The following is a 21,496-nucleotide window of genomic DNA, read 5'->3' on the forward strand; positions in this document are numbered from 1 at the left end:
CTCATTAGCAAATGGTCAATTTGGTTGATAGGGAACATAGAAAAGCTAACATCTAAGGAACAAGGGAAAGACATAACAGGTTGTTAAACTGGGCTCAGGAAAGAAGTCACATCCATATTTATTGGAATTAGGCAGTTTTAATACTCAAATCCAGACTTTTCTTAATTAACATATCTTGATGGGGACAGAAAAACCTTGAGTGCTTTACACACTTTCATTTTTTACAGGGTTGACACACAAGGGCATTTGTAGATTTGCAGAGACAAATGATCATTACCGGGGCGGTAAAGTCAATTGGACAAAAACGTGCAACTCCGGTTTACGTGTACGCAGAGTCTGTCTGTCACTGAACAAACACACGTCTGCTATGTTACTGTGTGCTGTGGGAGGCACCATGTCAAACCAAATCTTAAAGAAGTAGACAGATGGGAGAAGCGCAGGGATGTTTACACTGGGAGAAAAGACTGGGGGGTAATGGCGACTGAAGAGTGTCAGAGCAGTGACTGCTTGAGCTTCTCCCACCTCCATCCGAGCCTGTGGGTGGAGAACATTTGTCTCACCCCCACCTCCCCAACCCATTATAGCTATAAAAAGAGGAGATGGTCAAACAAATGACTTCGCTGAGTAGGTGGAGTCAGTGAAGTGTAGAGAGGAAGTAAAGAGGAAGTAAAGAGTCAAGAAAAAAATGACTTCTGAATTTCTGTGTGATCTTTGAGCAATTTCCATAAATGAGGTTAAAAGAAAAATGCTTTAATAACCAATCACCAGATGTTTTACAGCTGCTCTTTTACTGTTGATCCACCCTCTTGTAAGGTAACTTAAAGTGACTTCTCCAAAATGCTCTTTTCAGCAGGGGCTGCAAAAGAATCTAATTTTATGTCTTGGCAAAAATTCCATTAGCTCCACCAACATCATGATTTTCTTCAGTGGATAATCCTCATTGCAGCAAAGCCAACAGTAACGACTCTAACAAATGCTGAGGTCTAACTAAGTCTCCACCATTGCATAATAAACAACAAACATCATCACAACATCATCATGCGTTTTTAGAACTTTTTTAAAAGTCTGCAGGACAGATGTTTTTTACATCCCGAGATGACTTTGGAGCAAAATTTGTACTTTCCTGCTTTAGATTTCTTCCACTTCTTCCATGCAGACCAATGTGTGAATATCACATAACAACGACACGGAAAAGAGGGAAAAGTAAGAAAACTGACACTAATGAATCATTATTAGTTAAACTACAAATCACTGCCTCACTGAATCATTTCCTGTTGGTTGGTCACAATTTTCTGAACAAGTCATTCAAAGGTTAACACTAAGACAGAAAGTCATTTCACTTGTATCCAAGAGGAGCTCAACACGTCTAAGTGTATAACAGAAATGGCTTATTTTCTGTTCTTACAAAGGGTGGGAAGATACACTGTACTTTCTTACTTTTATTACAGAGAGAAGAGATTTTCAAAGAGTACCTTCAACTGTTACACAGAAAATGATTTGACTCGAAATGAGGTCAATTTACAACAAGTAGAAGTCAATTAAAGTGATAGAGATTCTTCCTGATTATACCTTCCAATCATCCCCACCTCCATTTGGCTCAACTTTTTTTGGCCATAAGCACAGTTTCTGATCTAAGCTGCAGATATGAAAAAAATTTCCTAGAGGATGAGATCAGTTGCTCGCAGCTAATTGAGACTACGATTTGCCTCAGGCAAAATCTTTAAGCTCATTGCACAAAACAGTTGATATCAGCAGTGGACACTTTACTGTCCTCAACAGCTGTGAGGTGACTCTATAATGAAGAGCAGGATTGATATGAAGCTGAAAACCAAGAAGCAGCTTGGAGCTAACTTGGTTGAAATTGAAGAAATCAGCAGTGGTGTCTCTTAGGAAAACCTCAAACGCAAAGGTTCATTAATGTCATGGAAGAATAGTAGTTTGACCAAAGATTCTTAGTATGAGTTCCACAACTTGGAAACTTCCCAGAGGTTTCACACGTCCCATCACTGGAATGATGTTTAAAATTCCATCACATCTTTCCAGAATCAGTATCTCCGTTACTTTGGATAATTCATAGACTTAACTGAAACATTAGAACATCTAAAAAAAAATGAAACCAGTTGACAATGTATTCTAAAATTAGCATCCTTTGTGTCATTTGATTAAACTCATCCTTTAATGTTGTTCGAAGTAAGAACAATATCTACATTAACATATATTTTAGATCCTTCTGTACTGTATTTTTACTTTATTACAAACAAAATCCAACAAGAAAAGACGCATGTTAGAGCTTCATCCAGTGGGAATGTTTTATCATATCCATAACTCAACCACAAATAGGAGCTGAAATGAAAGCGCTGTAATGAGGTTTGATCAAACCCTGAAGCTCAATGAGACGTGGCACAAGTTGGCTCAGGGCCCAATGAGGGATGACAGAGCAGACAGCTTGCAGGAGAAACACCTGGTTAGGCCCCCACCCCTGCCCCCCTGGCTGCTTGGCCACATGCCACTGGCCCAGGTGTGTTTCCACAGAGCTCAATGTCCCGTGGCAGCCATCAAACTCTGCAGGCCCAGATTGGCATCAACTAATACATATGGCCCAAGTTAGTGCTTGATCTTCTGCTCAGATCCAGACATGATTTGTTGAGTCTGGATAGTGACGCAAGAGAGTAGTTCAGCCAGGTAATCAAGTGGTCAAGACGTAGCCTTAGCACCACATAATGATATCAGACAAATGGAGGCATATGGTCAGGAGCTACTGTGTGCCTTTGCTTGTAAAAACACTGCCAAAATCACCATGCCTCATATGCTAGCACTTAGAAGATAAATATCCTGGCTGAATCAAACTGGCAGTCAAAACACTGCCTTCCAGTTAATAACAGTTTCCTCTGGTCTTGTGAGAAAACTGACAACACGCTACATCAGCACAGCACAGAGAAAACTTGTGAGAGACAGTCTAGTGCTGTCAAAGTGCCAGAACGATTGATGAAGGGTGAGATTCGGGGGCTCTGGATGGGGTGCAAGGGTGCAAGCTCGTTTGTCTTTCTGACGAGGCAGAGACTCTTCGACCTGTTTACCTTCCCTCCCAGCGAGGGAACTCAAGTTGATATACTCATTGTTGAAAAAGACACAACAAATCAAACCCGTCACTGAACACCTGACTAGTAAAAATTAGGGTTATGGAGATGTTCCTCACATGTATTTTGAAATATATATATTTTTTGGAAATTTATTTTGCCATTTGTCTGTGCTTGGGCAGGCCAGTCTGCTCCAGATGTAAATCTAGTCAACAGCGGAAAAAGTTAAAGCAATTCCAGTGGTGCTGGAGAGCTCCAGACAGGAAAATAGCCTTGTTAAGACAGTAAAATGCAGCTTTATTTGCAGTGTGGTGACAAAGCAGTGAAATAGAAGTCACTAATAGACATAGCTCTCAGATAAAAAGAGGTCACTATTTACTACATTTTCCTGCTCTGTCTATGCATTTACGTGACATGCGAGTATCGTAGTGTTTTTATAGTTGCAGACTCAAACTGATGTTCACTTTGAGAGGAGGAATGCAGCATCCCCTCAGCGGGGAAATTAGAAATCCATTTGATCCAGAGAGCAAACAGCACCATACATGGACAAATCTACCATAAATCTGATCTCCCATCAGCTACTTTCAACCGCAGATATCATTCCTCTGCGATCTAGAAAGGGAGATGCATACTGGCTGAAGCTGTGACGATTAATATAACAGACTGTGTTTTGTGAAAGTGACCGCAGTGTTTTCAAGTTCAGCCTCTCTTGCTCTGACCCTCACCACTCATTCCCCCCATTAGCTTAATTAGACACAGCCACACACACATTAGATGGTCCACTTTTTCTTGCTTCACACACTGAATGGCTGGCTGCAGTTCAAGACACCACAAAAACAGATATGCAAAACAAGCAGCTTTCAGAGCCAGGGGAAACCAAAGAGCACACACAGTGAGAACACCACGCTGAAGACCGTTCGAAAACACTCTGGAATTTAAAATGACATTGCGTGCAATCGCAACAAGCCGTTGCTGAAGTCATGCAACAATATTTGCCTTAATAAATAGAATAAATGTGTTTGAATCAACAGAGGGAAGCGACAGGGAAGAAAATGAGTGCTGCTTATACTCGCAGGTATATGACTGAGCATCTGTGCAGTCATCTGAGCAAGTTCATATCTATGTGTGAGTTTGTGTCCTTACATAAGAGGCAGCTACTCACCTTTTTTTCAGGCTCTCTGAAGCATAGTATGTCCAAACAGGAAATAAAGCCAAAGTCTTGGACACAACTTGGAGTGTCACAAATGAACTAACACGCCGTCGCTAACACCATCGCAGTCCCAAAACTTTTTGCTCTCTCCCGGCAGATCTGCACACTTCCCCTGCTCTCCCTCCCTCTCTCCTACTCTCTCTCTTACTTCAGCACTTCCTGGGCTGCTGTTTATGCTCCAATCAGGCCATCCAAGGAACTGCCGCTGCCCCATCCGCCCCCTCCTCTCCCGAAGCCAACAACCATTGTTTGGTGGGGGCTCCAATGTGTGTGTGTGTGTGTGTGTGTGTGTGTTCCCTCTTGACCACGAGCCGAAGTCTGTCTCTCCTCAATCAATAGGCAGGAGAGTGAGGTAGGAGCAAACTGCAAGCTGAAGACGGAGAATGGGAGCAAGGCTGGTAGGCTGAAGAAAAACACATGGAGGGGGCTGCCTGCTTGAATGTCTCACTGAGAGAGATACACTTTTCCAGGCAGGAGGGAAAGGGGGCTGGCAGCGTTTAGCAAGGGTCGGGGGGTGTGTCTGGAACTTTCTCTCCAAATCCAACAGCTTGTTGTTACAAACCAGAGTGAGGCTCAGCCCATCGTAGCCCCCAGAGAGCCTCCGAGCTCTGTCTCCAAAACAAGGCGCCTTTCCTATAGTCTGCCAAAAGTTTTCTCCACGACACCTCAACCCTCTCTCCCACAACCCCAGACTCTCATTTGCTGTCTCACTAAGCCAACCAAACAAAACCAGGCCAGCTTTTTCCAGACTTTCGGGTGAAATAAAAAGGGTGGAGGTGTGAGGTGGGGGTGCAGGATAGCTAGGTGAAATGTGACGTGTGGGGGGAGACAGGTTGACAGCAGCACACTGAGCTTTTGTTGGTGCTGTTAACAGGTCCATCAACGCATGAAGGTAACACTTTGTGGGTCGTGAAAGAGTTCAGACCGAACTGAAGACATTCAGATGGAATAACTTAAAACACATGTTTTACTTTCAAGATAAAGCTTGCAGAACCGACAAATGCTTTTGGAATTCAGGTGAAATTGTGTAAATTGGATTAAAATGCTAACATCTCTTCTGGAAGTGTTACTTTCTTAAAGGATAACTCTGATTTATTACAACTTCGACCATTTTACTTGTATAATGATAACATTGTACTCATTAAAAGAAGTACAAGATGATGGTGACGTTAGCAAGACAAAATAAACAAGAATTGGACAAACATAGTCAGAAAATCAGACAAATTTAGACAGATTTTTCTTCTTAATCAAAACCAAAACTGAACACACATAGACACACACACAAAACTGCATGCACAAGAACAACATAGATGGAAACAAGGCTTAAAATAGGCAGTTTGTGTACAAAATTTCAGCACTGACTTTCTTTTTGCCTTCCAAACAAGTTTAAATAATCTGGAAATGTGTTAAAGGGGCACTACAGTGATTTACTTTCATAAAGTCTGCAGATTATGAGTACCTACTATGAGTCAATCCAGAACACTGGATCCTACATTTCCCACAGTGCAACTTCATAGCATCTTTCATTGGACCCTCCGAGCCTGCCACACACCCTCATTTTCCAAACTCCACATTTCCAATATGTAATACAAACTTCCTGTTATAAAGTTGTGGCCTTCAAGCCCAAGATAACCCTGATTTTACTGACTTTAGAGTCCTCCCTCCACAGCCACAGAAGACATTAAACAACTGTTTTCACAGGCTGAGTAGTACATCTCATGATGAGTAAACTGAACTTTATATGCAAAATGAGTGAAGTGCACCTTTAAATATTGCATAACAGTCTGAGTAGTATATTTCTTTCCCTGTCTGATTTCTTTTTAACAACAACAACGCTGCATTCCAAGCACTCAACCATCAACTTAGTGGGTACAATGTTATTATTACTGATCAAAATTATGGCCCAAAGTATGAAAATAAGACCCAATTTGTAATAAACTGAAGTAATCCTTGAACAGATGCTACTGTGGTAAATCCAAGCTTGAAATGAACAAACTAAACCTCTTTCTTCTGCCCTCTTATCCGCTCTACTCGTTTCTTCCTCTCTCCTCTCCAATGACCTGTTCTTTCTTCTGCTCTGAATGCAATTCATTCAGTCAGTCCGTCAAGCCACACGGGCAGATTGGGGTGCCTCCATGCCAGGCTGGATTCAGGAAACATTCATCTTGTTGTTTAGTCTGGGCACCATGTGTTGGAGCGGGGAGGCCGCTCCCTCCTCTTGTGCACACAAGCACTGAAAAACCCACACCGACAGACGTGATCTGGACGCTCACTGCTGCAGTTCTTTGTTTAGGAGCTCAGATGCACAAAACAACCCAACTTCAAAGCAGCAGTTAGTACAAAAACAGCAATATGAAAAGAGAAAATGGGCTCTGTCACTTTCTCTGTGGCTCAGGTGTGTCAGCAGTGTGGAGGCTTTGTGCATCAGCATCTATTGCTTAGACTGCTTTAATCACATAGTAACGAGTGAGGAAGAGATGTTGACTCAGACCGAAGAGTCATTTATAGAGCAGATAACAGGTGGCAGGTGCTATGAACTGTACACAGGGCAACCTTTGCATAGTTGTGTGTACGTGAAACTGGATGTGCATGTGTTCACGAATGCACTTGACTCTTGATACCATGTGACAGAGGATATGCCTTGACATCACTTTCTTCCTGCGTGAACAGTATAAACAGAATCTGCTTTGACTAATCCCTTAGTGCTAAATCCCTCCATTGCTGAAAAGAGACCCAAACAAATGGAGAGGGGAGACAAAATAAATCAAAACATTTGGGATTTAACAGCGAGGGAGCAGGTGAGGATTACACCTGAAGCTATTCAGTTTGGAGCATCGGCCTGTGCCAGTCTGCCATTGAGAACCGATCCCGCAGTCGCACAGTGAATGAGCCACCTGTGTGTCTTGGAAGAGAGCGAACTTGACTGCTCTTGTGTAATACGACTTGAGTAAAGAGAGTGAAATGGCAGGCACTTTGCTTTCAGTGACACAAATGCCAACAGATTCAGTAGCTTCATGGTCCCAAAGACCGCAAAAAAAAAAAAAAAAAAAATCTCTAAACATTTTAAAAGACTGGGAAAGTAATAGTGCCAGACACACATGTGAAATCCAGTAAAGACATATCGTACCAAAGAGCTGAGCTCTGACAACCTCTGCTACCCAACATGACAGCTTGTCGTGCTGCCATTTGTAGTTGCCGTATTGTTGCTGGATATGTGGCTGTAAAGTCTAGGACGTGACGTGCTGCTGACATTCACAAACAAAAAAAAATTAAGATTCAGCTGTTAACACTAAAATATCAGAGTAAAACATAACAGTAAAATACATTTGTTTTCATACAAAGTTGCTTGTTATATTCAGTTTTTCTGTTACGCTTGAAATCCTCCACACCAATTTTTGCCATGTATAAAACATAGTGAATGCTGCTGTTAAAGGCTTTAGTCTAAACAAGGGGCTCCTATTTTTAATGCCATTCAATACTTCAACCCCCCATTTAGTTTTTAGCATCATTTAGATTTAGACGCACAGTTGTAAAAGGACATTTTAACACGGTTAAAACTTTATATAATTGTTTATACACATGTATAAATCATGCACAAGTGGGTTTTAAACTGTTCATACATTTTGGATGAATTGACTAAAACAGCTTGAAAGATCATTCTTAATCTTGGAAATTGCGACAAAAAAGTTTGCTTGGTTGTCAGAGAAGAGTACTTCATTAATAAATCTAACAGAAAAATATAAGAGTAGGTTTTATATATAATGTTTCATATTCTCTCAAGTTAGATCACTCATTCACTGTATCTGCATATTTGTTTTGATAATACAATAATAATATGATACAATAAACTCGTTAAAACTACTTTATGGACCATGGAGTATGAGTTCACATGTGTATTTACGATAAGCTTACAAACTACTCCACCGTAACAGTCAGAAGTACGCTGCAGAGTCATTTTCACTTCAGTACCCAAAACCTCAGAGTCTTCGGTGGTTCACATCAGTTTTTGTCTTGCAGGGCATCTTTCTACCAGACTGACAGAAAGTGATGAAAAAGGCACCAAGGCCTTAGCTGCAATCCACAGATCCCAGTCTAGCCCCGTGGACCGAACTGCCTTTTACATATATTCAGCCTCAAATCATCCAAAGCCCTGGTGAGCTGCTACTCTCTATTTTAAAGCCAGTTGCATAATCTTCAACAGGGAGGCTGGAAAGTTTAGCCGATGGCAACAATGGATCCACTGGTCTGGTAACCGGTTTAAGAACTGACGGAGGATGATGACTATCCTCATATTATGCAAATAAAGCACAACACTGTGAGTTACAACCTGTATTTAACTCGTCACAAACACGGCTGAGTCCGCAGGGACACCACAAGTCGTGCTCATAGCTTGATACAGCAGCTTAGTGAATCTGCCTGCCATTGTGGATTTCTGGGGAGGAGAAGCTAAATTGCTATTGATTAAATAAATTAATAACAGCCTGAAGTAATGAAAATGTGAAGTGAGAGGCATGAGATCAGATCTGGGATGACGAAGCGAATGTGGCACTATGAGGCTGATCCGATTGTCCTGTGGTCCACTGCAAAAGTGACAGAAAGGAACAATGAGACATAACTCATCCAGAGAACATAGCACAGAGGGTCAGGGGGGTCACATGACTATTTCTGTCTGTCTGCCTGTCTGACTGTTGGTCTCCCTGTCTCTGGGTGGGCACACTCACATGCCTGAATCCGAGAAGCGGCCTCCGTGAAGATGTGGTTAGACAGATTACATCCCAGAGAAAACGTGTGTGCATCATCCTGTGGTGAAGCCTGGTCAGTGCTGATCAGTGTAGATCTCAGAAACGTAATGCAAAGAACGTGACAGCCAAGACTGGGTGAACAAAAGTAACAAAGACTAAGAAGGCAGGGGATGAGTGCCAGCTTCAGAGCCAGCTAGGCTGCCTAAATGTTTGAAAAAGCTGGCTTGTGATCTAAAGATCACAAGTCTGAATGTCAGACTGAGCAGAAATACCTTAGTTAAGAAATATTTTACCAAAGTAAATCAGAAAAGTGCTTCTCTCGCTCAAAAACTACTGTCAGGATGCCCTTGAGTAAAGCTCTCAGTTACTACAAGCCTGAAATTACGGAAAGTACAAAAGGAAACATAATGAAGAGAAAATGCCTTCACGCTGTATTGCCTACAACCAACACGCTGAGAATCATCATCATTCCTTTTTTTTACAGCCTGCAGTTTAAATTAAGTTTAAAAATCGCACGCTGCGTTGAGTGTCATGAAGGGAATGTGACCACCTTTCTTTGTTCTGGTCAAAAGCGTGTTTAAATCTACATGCTAACTTCTCTTTACTTTTGTTCAAATAAAACATCTCTTTAATCCTGTGACATGGACGATGGGTGATGTGAATGTTTTGACAGCCGTATAAATGTAAGAGTTCAGCGTATTATGTGAAAATATTGCCATGGGCATTTTGCAATCTGACAACTCGAGCAGTGATTTAATTTAGCAAACTTTTACAAATACAATACGTCCACACACACACATTCATGCACGCATACTCACATACTCACTTGTCATTAACACATATTTTTTGTTATCAGCAGTGTGTAAAATACTTCACAATGTGGACAGAGTAGCTTTTACTGTGAGTGTCACTGTGAATCACTTCTGCAGCTTTTTGAAGCTCTCAGCTCATCATTGCTCCACTGGTGTGCATGGCGGAGTCTTTATGATAACCCTAACATAAAAAAACACTGATATTTGTTCTTGGCCAACAAGTTCACAAAGGCCTATTTGTAGGTTTTTTGCCTGGAGAAAATTACTCAGTTGTTGGCACTGCATGACTTTATTGGTACCACAGTTGATATGACATAATCTTTGACTGAAGAATTCGAGAAGGTTTACTGCGGTTCATTTGGTGTATAACTGCAATTAAAAGATCTAAAACAATATTAGTACATTTAGGTCAAAGAGACAGTGATGCAAAACTTGAATACTGGAATTGTTATTGAGCCAGTTCTTATTTTTTTTGTAAGAACACTGAAGCCTTTAAATCCACAAGAGCTGAGTCCTGATTTGTTCCAAACACAGGCATGCCCTCCATGCATGTTGGTATTCAGGCCTTTCATGCTGGCAATAACAACTCTGCAGACTACAGAGTTATATAGGACAATGTCAACTGTAAATAACCCCCAGACAGCGAGCGTGTGTGAAATGGTTGACAAAAATGCTGGGTCACCAGCTGGTTTAGGTGGTGAACCTGTCAGGTCAGCCTCTTCTCTCCCACCTGCTTCCACATCTGTCCACCGTCCCTCCCTCGCTATCTCTCATACTTCCCCTCTGTTATGTAACATTTTCAAATTATTGCAAGTGCAGCCCAGCAAACAATAACTGTAAATACATGTTTTTGTTGTCATAGTAATGCGATTGCTAATCAGGTTTATAGAGTAATACAAAACATTTAGCTTAATTGTGTTTGGCCCCAAAGTGCACTTGAGTGCCATCTGGTGCAATATAAGAATTATTGGTCTTAATATAATGCATTTAGAATGGCCAAGAATAATGAGGCTAAAATATTTATCAGATGTTTTATGTAATGTCAAGAGAAAAATTCACAAATATGTTTTGCCCATAAGCAAAGGTTGTAAAGCTAGTTGCAGTGCTGCATCTGCTTTTCAAGATATTTATTATGTAAAATAAGTCTGCAAGGAATTTGGAGAATAAGTGGCCATAAAGATACAAGTCATTTGCCTATCAATAAAAGCGTCCTTTATTGCTACTCTGGAAAATGTTTCAACAATGAATAATTGATGATTGCTGGTTGCACATCACATTAACCGCCAGCTGTCGCACCGTGAACAATCAGCAACTTTGCACACCGTTCTCCACTTCCCACTGACCAAAGACAGGCTCCCTGTTTGCCTATCAAAGGATTTCAGGGAATCACACAACAACAAACAAATGTGTTATGAAATGCGAAGCGCTGAGAAACGTTCAGTCCTGGTGACAACTGAACTTCGGTCTCCAGGAGCATTAAGAGAGTAAGTAAGGAAAGAGTAAAAAGAAAATATAGTTTGCTGCTTTCTTATCACATTGAGGATATTTCTGTACCTCCATATGGTCACAGTGAGAAGCCATCTATACATCTGCACATAAATCTGTGAAATTACATAAACTTATAAAACAGACATGCTGATTGTTACTCAGTGATTTCACTTCCACCGCTGTAATTTAATTAGTTATTTATTTATTATTACTAAATGACACATTTTTCATTAAATGGCCTTTCAGTTTCAGGCGACATATATTCTGAAGTGCATCTACAAAAAAGCAGGGAAGTGTAAATTAGGGTGAAGAACCCCTAACGCACATCTTAATCCACAGGTGTGTGGTCATACAAACAAAACTGTCAATCTCTTTCTGGTCAAGTCTCGCAGGCAAAGACAGAATTCAACACTAATTAATAATGTGTTTTAACTGCATGTTCTCCAAAGCAGGGAGTCGCCCAGGGATTTCCTAAAAGACAATGAGTAGACTCCCCTCTCATGATCCACTAGTGGTGCATTGTGATGTCTCTATCTGCAGAGACCCTGCTCTGTGCCTGTATTTTCTTAATTTCTCATTATCTGGCTGTGTTCGGGACGTTTCTGGGCATCAGTGATTCTGAATTGGTGGCGATGTGACAACCTGGGAATAAGATTCAACAATCAACAATCTTCATAATCTCTTATTGGTATGTTTAGAAACATCACACAACAAAATCTGCATGCTATGCCTTTAAGTTAGAGACCGGAGATGAAGTTAGAGAGAGGAAGGGATTCTGATAGCTCTTTAGAGGCCTTGAGATGAGAATAAACCTGGCCTGTATGGGATGCAGAAACTTTGAGGATGTTTGGACAGGATCTGGACAGACAGCTGCAGAGGTCAGTGCCTTCCAAAAAGCCCATCATCCCAGCATCTGTTCTCTGAATACAACAAGCCTGCGGGGACAGGCGCACATCCACACAGTGTAACCATCATCACCGAGGAACGTCCATGCATTATATGTTCATATATGACACACCTGTGCATGTGTTGATACATTTACAAACCTGGGACACTGACAAGGCGGAACGCAGATAAAACATATTGGGCTGGACTACTGCAAGGCTTTCTTTCCACAGAAACATACACTACTCTGTCTCCAGAGTGATCATATTTGATTTGCATCCTTGTTTCATTGCCTGTTGTATAATGTCAGAATAGGTTCTGCCTGTTCTGCCTAACATCATCTTTTTCTCCAGTATCTCTGGTTATAAGAAATCAAATATTGCATAACATAGGCTGTTAGATAAGAGTTTTTTATGCCTATCACAACCCATCTACATTCTTCTGTTGGGCGTCATGCAAAACTATTGGCGGGGAAAGATCATGACAAATGGTTGTTTGGCTGAGTATAATTTAAAGAGACAATTGCAGCCAAGACAGACAGACAACATACAAATGTTGGATGCACACAACTGACTTTTGCGCAGTCAAAATAATCTGGTTTAAAATGTATTTTTACAGTTTCTCAAGGAGCAGTATCAAAAGTGTAGTTATGAAAGGATTAAATCCTTCTATCTTGTCACTCCGTTGGTCTTTTAAATTTGTTCCTACCCAGCTTTCACTACTCCAAAACTGATAACATATTCACCCTAATTCTTGTGATGAATTGGGATAAGCTTGGCAGGACGAGAGCTATGACTCAACCAAATAAATAGCGAGTTTGGAGAGATTTGATGTCACAAAACTCTCATGTGCATCCCAGTTTTCTGTGAAGTATTAAACCTCCAACTGTTAAATCAGTTTATTCAAGTCAAGTCAGTTTTATTTATACAGCCCAAGATCACAAATGACAATTTGCCTCAAGGTGCTTAGCATATACGACACCCTCCATCCTGACTCTTGCAGAAACACCCCTCCCTGTTCTTTCCTTGCAGCTCAAGCTAAAATGCTGCGTCAGTCTCATGATAGCTTTAGCTGGCTCTAGCTGGAAAGCATGCATGTCTTACCAATGACTTCATCACAAAGCCAAACCGTATTATTCCCCTTTTGAAAAATCCCCAGATTTAAGAGAGGATGGGGGAGGAGTACATTTGATCCCTGATTCAATGCTTCCAGTGTTTAATACTGTAAGAATGTACCAAAAATGTTCAGAGGCACAGGGCGGCTGGCATACTGTACTCAGTGGTTCATATTTAGGGGAAAAGAAACTTGGCAAAAAAGTGAAGTTTTTGGTCACAGCCTAATTGGACAAGCTGTGCTAGCAGGGATAAAAAGAATAAACGTCAAATCAAACACTTATATAGAACTGTATGAGAAGCATAAACCCACATGGGGAGCAAAACTCCAGTGTGGGCATAATGAATCACATTCAAGTTGAAATCCTATTAGCTGTACAGCTGGGGGCGCTACATGCCAGGAGCTATAGAAACCTCCAATACAGAGTGGAAGAAAATCACCACACTTCTGCTGATGTCAAAGGCTTAAGCGGTGTGAGGTAAAATTATGTGAGGTGTTAGGACACCTGCTCACTATCAAAAGCTAAAGATGAGGGCTTCCATATGTGGCCAGGAAGTCTGTTTCATTTCCAGCTGCAATAAGTACACAGTGTAGTACAACAGGAATAAATCTTACTCTCTTTTTTTTCCTTTTGTTGTTACAGCTCTGCTTCACATATTGCACAGGCATGTCAATCTAAAAAATAGGCAACCTGAATATCTAAATTCTAAGGCTCTTCTACAAGAGCACAGAAAAAGGAAACAGAAAGCGTGATTTTAGAGACATGGATGTAAAAATACAATTAGCTGTTGAATTAGAGGCATACAAGAGAGAAGTAAAATGGCAAAGTCAGAGATATAATTGAGGATGAAATGATAGAAAAAGTTATCTACGTTATGAATTTGTCCCCTCAATTATTTCCCAGCATTGACTGAACACATGCAACCAGGAATTTATAATTCAGTGCACATGGGTCACAGTGATCTTTATGGCTTCAAGCGGGGCTAGGTTCAGGTTGTTCTCTGTATCTGACAGTCATTATGGTAACTATGACAGGCCGAGGCCCTGCTGAGAGCATGAAAATTACAGCACATTGTCAGTCTGTTCTGTAGAAAATGAGCGACATTAAAACTGACTCCATTATTTTTGGTTTAGCCACAGTTAGAACTGCATACACAGTTATTAACTGGTAGGTGGTTGCAGCATCTGATATCAGCACTACACCTTTTAAGAACAAGAACCCCGGAGTATTTGCAGCTCTGCAACAAGGTATATACTCTAAAAATCTCTATCTTTCTAATTAACTGAAAATGAATGTGATTAGTTTGGCTTCGGGCCCTTGCTTGAGCTGAGATACGCATAGATCAGGGCTCACAGTGTACAAATGGTACACAGTTCCTGGCCATTTATCTCATTTGATCTAATTTTGTAAATTTGACTTTATTGCTTTTATTCTGTTTTTATTGTTTGTTGTTTGAATGTGATTCTAATCCTTTTCTTTACCTATGTAAAGCACTTTGAATTTCCCCCAAGTTTGAAATGTGTTTATGCAGTAAATAAAGCTACCTTGCCTTGCCATTATAAAATCCAATATTAAATCATCCATATATTACACTGGTATTGGAAAGTCTTTGTGACTTGTTAGTTATGAGGCCTCTGTTCCTTACACTCGCTGTCGTAGGCCTGAAGCAGCACAGTTCGTAAACACTTTGAGACTCCCACAAAAAACAAAAACCTCTCCTGACTCCTAGCATCCATTTCTGAAAGCACAACCACACACAAGCTCTCGAGTCTGCGGAGAAACTGGAACAGTTTCCCTTTGCAAATAGATGCAGTCTCGATTATTTGATGAGCAAATGCTGACAGAGTTGACACACTTTTCCGGCAGACGGGAATGCCTGAGTTATCAGTTTCATATACAGACAGACACTGAAAAAACAGGAGGTCTCTTCTTCTCACAGCAACAGTTGCTTTGAGAGAATACAATTTATGTGTCTCAGCTTGCGAACCTGAAGTCACCATTTGCCAAAAATGTTCCTCGCTCAGTGCTACTTGAGCCATCATTCATTATCAATGCATTGCAGAAGGTATGGTAAATATAATGTATATAGGGCACATTCTTGTGAAAGCTTGGCTGCTGCTGGGAAACACATACTGTCAGAGGGGTCGATAAAACCGCACACGTAACTACAACTGTGGCTAAACACACTCAGTCTATGTGCACCTTTATTAAATACACGCTGAAACATGACGTGTACGTTACACTGTGAGTATTGCAATTGCCAGTCAACACACACACACATACAAACATGAAACCTGAAGCCAAGAAAAAAGCCAAGCCTAGAAAAAAAAAAAGAATCCAATCAGAAAATAAAGAGAAAAAAGCAAAGCAAAAGCAAGCATGTGGACCAGCGCTGTATTTCTTGTTCTTTTTTTTCCCTCCAGCAACTTTTTAATTTCTCTTCTTCATCCGTCAGCCTCCCTCTCCCTCTCCCAGGAACGAGAGAGAGAGAGAGAGAAAGAAGATTATACATCAGTGAGATTTAGTGCTGTCTCCACCTGCTCAGCACTCGCATCACATGGTGTACATCATCAATATTTTTTACGAGTCAGTGCCTTGCCTTAAACACAGGGGTAACGTGTTGCTCCTGCTAGAACCACAAACTCCCAGCTGAGGCATCTTAGAACTTGTTTCCAGTCTTTATTCACTGCATTTAATTGCATCACAACACAACATTAAAACAAAGGCAATTGAGGATTTAAACAGGAGTCAAACACAGGATGCAGACTTAGAGATCCATCTCTGGCAGACAGAGTAAGACTTGGCAATGTCATCTTTGACACAGATATTTGTACACTTGCATGTTAAGCCTTAAAACGATAGGTTTATCAATGAGCAGTATTACGAAATTAAAGTTTCCTTCTATCCTTGTTGTTTGCTGAGCTGTGTGACTGTCACACCAGATACTGTATGTTTCCTGTTAGTTGTCACTTTCAGTGCTGGAAACTGGGACAGACAAGGGCAGATTTGAGGCATTAAAAACTGCTGTTGCAGTGAAGTGGCACAGAAAAAAAGGGTAAAGTCAAGAGGAAAATCCAAAATTATCATGGTGCTCCAGATGTACATGAAGCGTCTGTTTTTGGATTTTAACTTGTATTTACTGAGCAGAACGTCTAGACATTATATTGTAAAGTGGATATGACGTTTTCCTTTACAAAGCTCATGAATCAACCATGAATTTAACACAGAATGACCTTCTTGTCCTCAACAGTAAATAGAGACACAAGTACTCTGTGTTGCCACTAGTTCCCTTTTCTGACCATAAACCACAGCTATGCTTTCAAGAAATGCCTTTAAAAGCTTTATGCCCTGTCAGAGAACTCAAAACTCTTACAGTATTTCGACTGAGCATCACTGAAGTTCTTGTTTGGGAAGTGACCTTATCAAAAAAGAGGTTTTATTTCAACAGAGGAAAAAAGTAGCATTCTTTTATTCTCTAAACAGACACAAAGTGCACAGGAAGACCCACTTGAACATTCTAAACAACAAGAGAAAGAATGTGGTTTAACTCAAGTGGTGATTGATTTTCATTGTTATCTTGAATATCATTTATATGAAGACATTTAAACACACAGTGTCAACTAAAGGTCAGAAGAACCTAAACCTTTCTTATCCAGGATTTCACAATTTCAGTTTCATGTCTGCCCTGGCTTGAGATAATGAAAACACTCTTTCAGTCTATTTCTATGTTGACCACAAAATAGAAACAAATAACAAATAATGACAGTTCAAGGAAAGCAGTACCAGATGATGATGGTGGGAATCTCAAATGCAGTATCACACGCACCCGGTTTATCATGCATTCACCCCTGCCTTCAGTTACATCACATGTCCTATAATCATCTGGCAGACGGTACAGCAGGAGCTCACTTCCCCATGATGGTCCACATACACGTAGTTTAACATCATTAGTGACATATTTTGTTCCTTTTCAACAGTATTTTACATCCAGCTCAATATTCTCGGACGTACCCTCATTTGCTTATCTTGCTAGGAGTAAGATGAGAAGATCAATCTGTACACTAAGAAGGGAACTGGAGCCACTGAGTGCTGGCTAAGTTTAGCACAAAGACTAGAAGCAGTGAGAACTCTTTAGCCTGGCTCTGTCAAAAGCTGCTGCAGTCTTTCAAAAAACATTTAGCATAAAACTCAAGTAAACTTGCAAAATCAAAACTTTTTGTTTCAGTCTGCCCACATTAAATGCACAGAATAAAAAGTGCTCATTACTGCACTTAACTGATGTATTTTTTTGAACACTGGAAAGAACAAGGCTAACAAGCTGTTTCCCCCTGCTCCCAGCGTTTACCTTCACCTAAGCTAACAGTCTCCTAGCTTTAGCTCCATAGCTTTGTTGTGACAGTAGGTTGGGTCAGTAATACATGGGTAGGGCAAATAATTCTAGCTAAAACCATAGACTTGTTTGCTTTTGTGTTTAATTTATTTGCAATATCATACACCACAAAGCACACAGCTAGACTTTCAGATTCTTTTCTAGCTGGTAGAAAGCTTCATTCATGCTCTGGGCCAGAACTCACACACACACAAACACACATGCATAACATTAAACTGAAAAAAAAAAAACAGTTTAGTCGAGAAATGTCTGGTTTGATGGAATTTCATGCCACATTTGCAGTACAAGCTATTAGCTTTTAAGACTGTGTAACCAAACCAAACTAACAGGCTACACTGGAAAGTAAATATGCAAAAGATGTAGACATGGCAATCAGTTTGATTTCAACAAGTGAAACCTTGGGGTTTAAGGGTGGGTGGGCATTCAAGAGATCAAGGTTTTTGCTTTATCCTTAATCTGGCAGAGAGAAAGCCAAACCTCTCTGCTGTCTCACTTTAAGAGCCACACAGCCTTAGGAATCAGGAAGAAGCAACACTGTCTCAAGCTACACCCTGAAAGAAAAAACACACACCAGACCCAACAAGGGGATTTCCAATACACACTCATGAGTAGTCACATAACTGAAGCTCTTTCTTCTTGCTCAGTGGCCCGATTATTGTCTGTTTCTGTTTGAGGGATGAGTCACATCCACTCGTTTTGTGAACCCAGACACCAGGTCCATGAACACACCATTAACTCACCTTCTCCCATGCTTCTAATGACTCACTGGACTTCTCTTCAGTCATTGGGTACTTACTGACGAACCAAAGACAAAGGTGAGTCGTCTCCCACGGCTGAGAAAACATCAAGGCATTGTCACTTCCCACCTTGTTCCCACTTTGTTCTTTAAAGACATTTTAAGACTCAAAAAACTTTAGTCGATAAAGGAACAAAGTCGATGTCAAAACCTTTACAAAAACAAATATCTGAGTGGATTACAGGAACTGACATGACTGCATTATAAGTGCTCTCCTCTTACTTAGAGTCTCATGTTTCAAATCTTATCATTTCTGCTGGTATTGCTGTCCTGCTCTTTACAGAGTGTGGTCTTTCTTAAGATACTAATTTTTCTTGCAACAGGCATGAAGGTAATGACAAGAAAACCATATGAATATGAAAGTTTTGTGATTTGTGCTCAATTCAAAGCGTGGGGGGGAAGTTGCTTAAAATCAACCCCCTACTTACGGGCTTCAATTTGTCAGCTCAATCATACACAAATATAAAAGTCTGCATAGTACAAAAGTACACTCTCTTTTATTCCCTTTTGGCAGAGTAGTGTCAGAAAGTTGTAATTCAGCAACAGATATGTACATAAAAAGGTAATTAAAATGGATCTTTCAAGAATTAGAACTACATATCCATTTTTGAGGGGCCAAGTGATGTGGAGTCAGAGTATTTTGTAATCTTAATAACACTTGCAGTCTTCCTGATAGTTGTCAGAGAAGGAAAAAAACCCAGAGAGACAACTGGGGGTTTAAAGAGTCACGAGAGGCTGCAATTAATGTAATCCCTACCCTTGGCTTCAGTGTCAAAGAAATGGGTGATCACATCCCAATCCTCAAACTCATTCCCATTACACTAAGCTGTTTTCTGAACGTTTTCCAAAAGGAAGTCAGTCATACATACACACTACTCGGACTATCAACAGCGGGTGTTCGAGCAAAACTGATACTGTGCACTACACAGTACAGTGTGCTGCTATTCAGTGAACACGTAGAAGCATGTCACACCTCTCCAGCCAATGATTCACATCCATATGCTTTTAATGCTGTTGCCAACAGGGAGATGTTCACATGTACATTAATATATTTTGGCTAACTCTGAAATATCTTAATAACTCCTGACATTTGAAAACAGGCTGAAGCAACTCTGCACATACTGATGTGGTAACAAATCTTGCAAAACCATAGCAGACAAGAAACAATAAAACACAAGTGTTTGTTCCCATGTCTGGACGAGTAAACATGTAGATCTTATGCCTCTTATGCCTCCCCTTCCCCCTATCTAACCATTTTGTTCTCTGTTTCTTCTATTGACTCACCTTCTCAATCACCAAAATGTGAGGTCATCCAACAATCTCAGTGGTGATTGTATCTCAAGAGCATCTTGAAAACATATCCGTGCATGATGGGGCACGGGATCAAAGGGCACATGCGGTTACAAAAGAGGTGATATACTTCCAGACACAAAGAGAGGAAAGAGTCTAGGATATTTGGAGATAACACAGATTGATAGGAGAGAAAAAGAGAGGTTAAGTCCCTAACCTTTCCAGATGTCTTCATCAACTGGATAGCCTTGTCCAGTTAGTTTTGGACAATAATCTTTGCTGATGTCTGGCTCTAGCCTATGTAACTTTTTAGAGAAGAAATAATACATTCAGTCTCTTACAAATGAAAAACTTGAAATGACAGACAATTTCTCCATTCAGCACAGCCTGGGGTAGCTAATGTTAGCCAAATATAGGTCAACATTGCTGTGTAGCTGACATTAGAGATTGAGTTCATGTTCACTCCTCTCTTCTAATGCTATGTTACACTATGTTTTAGCATTTATCATTATCTCATAACTGTCAATTTTGGCCACATGGGTTGCTGTTCAACTGAGGAGCAGAGGAAAATACTCTATAACTTACCTCAATTATGGATAAACGTTATTAACTGCAAAGGAGCATTGTTTAAGAAAATGAACAAGACATGTTCTAAATGACCTTTTGGCCCGGTGTGCAAAGCAAGAACCATAAAGAATAGGTCTTAAAATTTTAGTGTGGAACAACTTGACTGGGCTTTACAATGTCTTGACCTCAACCCCATCCAACACCTTCGGAAGGAATTCTGCAATCTCAGCCTTACAGGACAACACCGGTGCCTGGCCTCACTAATACTCATGGGAGCAAATCCCTGCAGCAAGGTTTCAAATCTTGTTGCCTTCTCAGAGGGGTGGAGGCTCTTAATGTTTAGTGTGTATTACATATATGTTCAGTAATCACATATGTGTGTAATAGTTGGATGTCCACATGCCTTTGCTATGCAGCATATAATAACAAATTAATTAGAAAAATGTACATCCAAGATAAGCGATACCTGAAAGAGAAGTCCAAAATTATGCTGAACAGTGGTTTCATACAAGTTTTTTTGATAATGTATTACACATTATCAAAAAAACTTGAACCTGTACTTGAGATTTGTATTATACCCTCTCCGGACAGAAAATGTCAAAAGATTTCGCTTTTGGTGGAAGCTGCTACTTTAAGACTGAAATTGGGCCCTCTGGCGAGCAGCAGTCAGCTCTGAAGCTTTCACACAGTGGAAATGTCACCTGTCACACGCACTTATCGTCTGCCAGTGCAGTGTGCATTGGCTCTGTGCGACCCTGTGGGCCTGTGCTTTAGCTGCCGTCATGCCCTGTAACTGGCATTAGCTGGGGAGATGGAGGCCTGGCACGGTCTGAACCCCCCACATTAACCAGCCTTGTTTGTATACAAGCAATCAAGTAAGTGTACAGGGAATATGCTGCCCATTAGCCTGCAGTGAAAGGGTATTTAATTGTGCTGGCCTATTTAAAATCCAAATACTTAACTAGCACATATCTCCATGTTTCCAACAGCGGGTCCCCAAAGTGAAGACCTTGCATAGTCTTTAAAAATAAAGCGTTACATATCAAAGAGCTGTGGAACCAGTCTGCTGTACAGCTAGTTTCTAGAGAGACTGGACTGTTGGAGCACTGCCTTTTCAGTGTGGAA

At 40.6% G+C, this 21,496-nt stretch overlaps 1 protein-coding gene across 10 annotated transcripts in view; it reads right to left on the reverse strand.

The window, feature by feature from the left end:
• Positions 1–21,496, reverse strand: part of si:ch211-285f17.1 (sickle tail protein homolog) — a 102,925-nt gene that overhangs the window by 57,074 nt on the left and 24,355 nt on the right. The window contains exon 1 of one of the 10 annotated variants that reach the window (XM_046372096.1): positions 4,240–4,538. The exons of the other annotated variants lie outside the window; for them this stretch is intronic. The gene's annotated coding sequence lies outside the window, so the exon portion shown is untranslated. Of the gene's footprint in view, positions 1–4,239; positions 4,539–21,496 lie in introns of those variants that run through there. 10 annotated transcript variants of the gene reach the window in all.

The sequence above is a fragment of the Scatophagus argus genome, chromosome 18 (genome assembly GCF_020382885.2).
Source record: "Scatophagus argus isolate fScaArg1 chromosome 18, fScaArg1.pri, whole genome shotgun sequence".
Lineage (NCBI taxonomy): Eukaryota > Metazoa > Chordata > Actinopteri > Scatophagidae > Scatophagus > Scatophagus argus.